This window comes from Protopterus annectens, chromosome 2.part0 (genome assembly GCF_019279795.1).
Source record: "Protopterus annectens isolate FY-2018-M chromosome 2.part0, PAN1.0, whole genome shotgun sequence".
NCBI classification, from domain to species: domain Eukaryota; kingdom Metazoa; phylum Chordata; order Ceratodontiformes; family Protopteridae; genus Protopterus; species Protopterus annectens.
In genome coordinates, this window is record NC_056728.1 from 1,337,536,232 (window position 1) to 1,337,542,231 (window position 6,000).

Sequence of the window (6,000 nt, forward strand, 5' to 3'; positions counted from 1 at the left end):
TAAGATGAAAACCCTCTACTCTGTTTTACTCAGATATGCACAACCACTTTCGACATGCCTGGTTAAATGGGTCTTTCAAGCAATTAACTCCATAAATGCCCAACTTTCACAGCTTCAGGATTTTATTGAAAATTGTACAATAAAAAAATCTGCTTCATTTGTAATTACTGTTATAGCATTTTCCACTCCTTTATTGGTCTGCTACTAAGCCTCTTACAGACAAAACAAAAGAGGGGATGGGCTACTTCTGGCTATATAATCCACGATAAATGACCAGGTGTAAAAAAAAAAAAAACAATAAACGGGAGAAAAAAAAAAACACCAGTCCAAAAAGATGCAGCTAGGCAAAGAAGGCTTTAATCCCAAAAAAATTAACACCAACAAAATGGTTAACAGCCATTTTCGTCACAAAATAATCAGAGACTTCATCTAAGATGCCATATCCCTTCATTGCTTGATTCTTCTGTTCCTTTATGTCAGAATCCTTTACGTGAAAAAGCAATGAATGTGGTGGAGGAGTGGAAATGGTAGATGGAAAAATGTACATTAAGCTAGAGTTCACATTCTCCTTATTACAGCTCCTCCATCTGATTAGGAAAAACAATTCCCACTTTCATTTATTCTTCTTGCAGTGATTTGTGTTGTGAGTCAGCCTTGTGTTATCTTTTTATTGGTCTTCTTCTTCGCCTCCTCCTTTCAGCTTTTCCTGTTAGGAGTCACCACAGGGGAACAACAGTATGCAGAATGATTGGCAGTGGAGTTTTATGGTGTTAAGTTGCCAGCCTGGCGCCCAACCTTCCACAGAAGGCTCTTGGTACTTAACATGTCTCACGCAGCAATGAATGTCATTGAAAAGGATGATAGCTTAGTGTAAGATGTCCACTTCTCATACCCAGCATCCTGGATTCATTCCTGGACAGTAGTCATGTCTCTGTGGAGTTTTGCAGGTTTTTCACACATCGGTGTGGGTTCTGATCCAAGTTGTTTGACTTCCTCCACAAAACATGCCTAGTCGATTGCCTACACTAAAATGTCCTTATCTGTGTTATATTTACCATTGCCCTTGCAAACTAAGTACCAGCTGACAAGAATTTGAGGACTAATTCACTTACCTGGTTAGCAAATAAATAAAAAAGAGATATTATAGTAAAGAATGTTTGCTAGTACTGCTACTGCAAGACTAGATGAACAAGATATGGTACTGTTTTGGCTCTTCTAGGAAGTAATTAAATAAAAAAAGTTCTTTACATGATATACACAACCATTATTTTTTTTTTCTTTGGCTTTAGTACAGTAGTCTATTGTATTTTTGTATGTTGGAGTTACAAATTATTGGTAACACCACTGTTAAGAGGATAAAATGAAGGACATATTTTTATCAGAAAATTGACACTTTTTATTTCAATTGTACAGGAGGATTTCACCTACATTTCTGGATAGACTGCTGGTGGAATGACTAGAATACACTATTTCAGATTTCTACTTCATGCTGAAGACACTATTTTACTCCCTGATTATTGTAAATACTGCATTGTTGTGTACACTATCACTCAGCTATTTCATGTCTTGTCCTATGCGTATGTCTGCCAAAGATCCAGGTTATCAGAATGAAATAAAAACTGGAAAACACCAGTAATTCCCTACAAAAATAAATAAATAAATAAAAAATAAAAAAGGTAGTTTCAAAAAATACCAATTACATTACAGGGCATTTCATTAGAAGCAGCAAAAACAAATTCATAAAATGACTATATAAATGCCAAATGATATAACACCTATACATGCAACCAGTAAGACAAAACAGAAATGATCCCAACACATGTACATGCACAAAGGAAATCCAAAATTGTGCTTGTGAGTGCATAATCTGCAGGTAGGTAGACAGGCTGACACAGACACAGATGCACTGCATTTTATGCATAAGGGTGAGATAAAGTATATCTTGTGATCTGTCTCTAAAGCAGTAAAAAAATGACCCACCATAGATATTTCAGTGCAGCATCTATACTTAAGGATACAGAGTGACCTGCAAAGCCCACATAATTAAGTAAGCATTTCTTACAAGGTATTTACAGCAACTCACAGAAGAGCAACAAAGGTATGTGGGGCAAGACTTATTGTAATATATTATATTATGGTTGATGCTTTAATTACTGTTTGTTTTCTAACCCCCCAACCCCACCCCCGTAACCACTGAAAGTCTAATATCTTTATAAACAATGTTAACCACTGAATGTTACATTTTCTTCTAGATTCTGTTCCGACATATAGGCTGACGGGTGTATAACTGGTTCCATTTTAGCCACAATCCACTATCTACAAAACACAGTGAAGTTCACTGCATATCATACTCCAAAATTGAAAGTATTATTTAGTACCATATGTACATCAAGTTTCAACAGAATAAGATAAATGAAAGAAACAGTATGTTACCTTTAAAAAAGGAATAACATTGTTCAGAAAATTTAAAACAAGCAGCATGACATGCCAGATGTGAAAAGCGTAAAACAGTATTAACAAGCTGAAAAGGTGATTGCGCATTTCTTCTCATGCAGTAGCTACGAGACTGTTACAAACTTATGTATCCAAGGCACTGCTTAAATATTGAGAAGAATGCCAGTATGGAAGTGAGTCTGTACACAGCAAGTCCTACCAAATAAAAAATGATTTTTTTTTTATACACACAGGCTGCTAATAACATATCTGCAGTCTACATTTTTCCCAAAATAAACTGAAGCACTTATTTAAATAATTTATTTTCAGAAAGCATGCTAGTTTGATGACTTGAACTTTTTAACAGTCTTGCACTACGGACAGTGAATCATCAGATATTCAGAGCAATATTCTTAAAATTGCATATAATGAGACTAAAGAATAATTCAATGAATTAGAAATCAGGATGGCCGTTTGTGATTATCAATAAAGAAATTGGCAACAGTCTAAACTAAATCAATATTGCGCATGTTACTACAGACTTCATTCTTGCTGTGTGTTCAGGTTCTAATTATGACATCCCCTAACACGCATGCAGACACACACACACACACACACACACACACACACACACACACACACACACACACACTACAGTCATATTATACAGGCAGTGAAAAAAGAATGTGCTGACGCAACCATGACTGATCCTTTGCAGAGAAAACAAACAGTATACCTACTAGTGCAGAAGTGGTAAAGTGTCTTCTATATGTTTATCTCTGTTTACTACATACTGTCTATTTCTGTACCCAACCAACTAATTATTTTATATGCAAAACATAAACAGTCATTTCTAATCACTTAAGAGGACACGTGGGTTGATAATACCATGCTACTATTTTCTTTTCTGGAAGACATATCTTTCAACCATGCCTGATTTTGCCTCTTATTTTTGCCCAGTCTAGTGTGAATTTTTTGATTTTCTGTGAAATGAATGAGGATTGCACGCAGTAATGCCAGTCATTAAAGTTTCATACTACCTACTGTTCAGAAAATGTATGTCAATACAAAACCTCTTGTTCTATTAACTTTGATGTGAATTACAGTATTTTTTATAGTGCCCTTGATTTTGGCATGTGCTGCTCATTAGTTTTGGCTTTGTCCAGAATTCCAGAGTAAAGAAATTGAGAGATACGCTGGAAGGCATTCTACTGCTGTAATACACTTTTACAAAAATAATTTCAGAAAAAAAGTTATACTGCTGTACAACATCCCCTGAACAAGTTAATCATTCTCAAGTCAGCATCTATGTTAAGTATGATTTAATATTCATAAATACATTCCAGTTTCGAAATAATTAATAAATAATGTCTAAGGTATAAATGCAGAAAGCAGCAAAATTGATAATTGACAGATATACATATGCAATTAATGAGGTAGATTTACAGCAACACCGTCCTTCCAGCCTCTTTCATGAAGTAAAAACAGTACTACAAGCATAACACCTCCTCACTCAGTGGGATATAAATAAAAAAAAATTGAAAAATACACACATTAGTAAATATACATTATGTACACAAACTGTGATTTAATGGGAAAGCAAACGAAAACGTCAGTTTGGCAAACAGTTCAGTTTGTCCAAAATTTGGGATCGAAGTTGGAATGATGATAGTATTGCTCAAGACACACTACATTCCACTGACATCATAAACTAATGATTATTATATGTAACAGTGTTCAGGAAGCCCAGCTGGCATTTATTCTCTTGTAGACAATTTGTCATGTGACCTGGTGGGAAATGTATAAGCATTGTGTTAAAATGTCTCGCATTGTTTTTTTTTTTTTTTTTGCGGGGGGCATAGCCTACATATAACATTGCAGACAACTAACACAGAGAAGTATCTGTGTTATACTAACTCTACACCAACTGCCACTGCTTCAGCTTCTTACACAGCCTAACAGTACATATACATTGGTTAGGGTCAAAATACACCCAAGTCTTAGAAACGAATCCAAAGCTGTCATAGATAGACTAACATACACGCTAGTAAAGCCACTGCTCAGAGCCAAAGGTACTGCAGATGCTATACCTATGTAATTGCTGCCAAATATGGAGACTATCACTTACCGAACAGAAGCAGCTGAAGTTTAAAACCGATCCTTTTGATAATCCACGCGATGCTTTATTGCAAATAAGCTTCACAAACTGTAAGAAATGTAAAAACGTGCAATACACTCCCTGGGTTTACTACGCTCCTGGCTGTCGTTCCTTAAGATACTTTTTTTAAGAGAGAGGAAGCTGGAAAGCAGTCACCATCAGCCCCACAGAAGACACCAGCAACACCGTATTTTGCCGGAAGGCACAGCTTGTTTTTTTCAGTGTTTGAGAGACTTGAAAACGGAAAGGAGGCGATCAGTTTCTTTTCCGGAGATGGTGATTATTAGCTGCACTTGCTGGAAAATGATCCTGGTTTTACTGCTGGTCTAACTGTGTAGTGCAGCTCCGGTGTATGTTGCAGTTACCACCCTGCTGTTCCATCTTCAGAGCACAGCCCGCACCTGGCCCAGGCACATGACCAAGTGGCGAGATAGCGAGCGAGCGAGTTACCGGGATACCCGGCTCAGAGATTTGTTGGGATCCTGTAAACACAACGACTGGCAGGGTATGACACAGGTTCCTAATGTGGCCTTAACACCCCGGTCTGTTTCAAGACCCAAATCATACCAACGTGAAGCTGTTATAAATATTCCTGTTCAGCACTGTGGCAGTGTATCATTTTCTGGTCATTTAATAAGAAACAAAGCCACGTGTGTGTATCCATTTAGCTATGTACATTGTTGGCCTAGATCGCATCCCAGCTAAAGTACCAAACATCTGTGTATGTATCTATATTTAAATCCTCATCTGTGTGTGTGTGTGTGTGTGTGTGTGTGTGTGTGTGTGTCATACTCGTACATCTCAACCTATTAGCCCAAAAATAGGGTTACATTTTAAATATTGCTCTTATAAACTCAGAAGGTTGCTATAATAACATATATGTATTAAACTGCATCTTCTGAAGCATATGAAGTCTGAAATTCAAATGTATGACTTTATTCACTAATTTAGTTCCTCTGGTCATCCCAGTGATATATACGAGAAAATCAAAAATGTATGATGAACAGACTGAAATTTTGAGGCAAAAATCTAGACATTATGAGAAAATCTGGACAGTTTAGAAGTCTTATGCCACACAACCTCTTAGTACAAGAAATCTGGACAAAGTCTAAAATAATGGGGACTAAAGGCCCAAAAATAGGGACAATTTTTAAGTAATGCTCTTAAAAACTTAGAGTTGTTATAATGACAAGATTTGTGTTAGCATGTATGTATGTCATTATTTAGTGACTTCAGTCTTCAGTGATTTGTCAGAAAACCACATATTTTATGAGACTAAAATCTGAAAATTCTGCAAAAATCCAAACAGTTGAGAGACATGCTGTGTTTGTGTGTGTGTGTGTGTTTTAGCCTTGACCAAGAATTAGAAGGAAAGTACATATCCCTGCCAAACTAGCAGATACATTCAT

General features: G+C 36.5%; 1 protein-coding gene across 3 annotated transcripts in view; it reads right to left on the reverse strand.

Annotated features, from left to right (window-relative positions):
* LOC122793475 (myosin VIIA and Rab interacting protein) overlaps positions 1-5,128 on the reverse strand; it is a 2,819,605-nt gene extending 2,814,477 nt beyond the window's left edge. For all 3 annotated transcript variants that reach the window (XM_044061523.1, XM_044061522.1, XM_044061521.1), the window contains exon 1: positions 4,562-5,128. The gene's annotated coding sequence lies outside the window, so the exon portion shown is untranslated. The remainder of the gene's footprint in view (positions 1-4,561) is intronic.
* Positions 5,129-6,000: the final 872 nt, after the last annotated feature.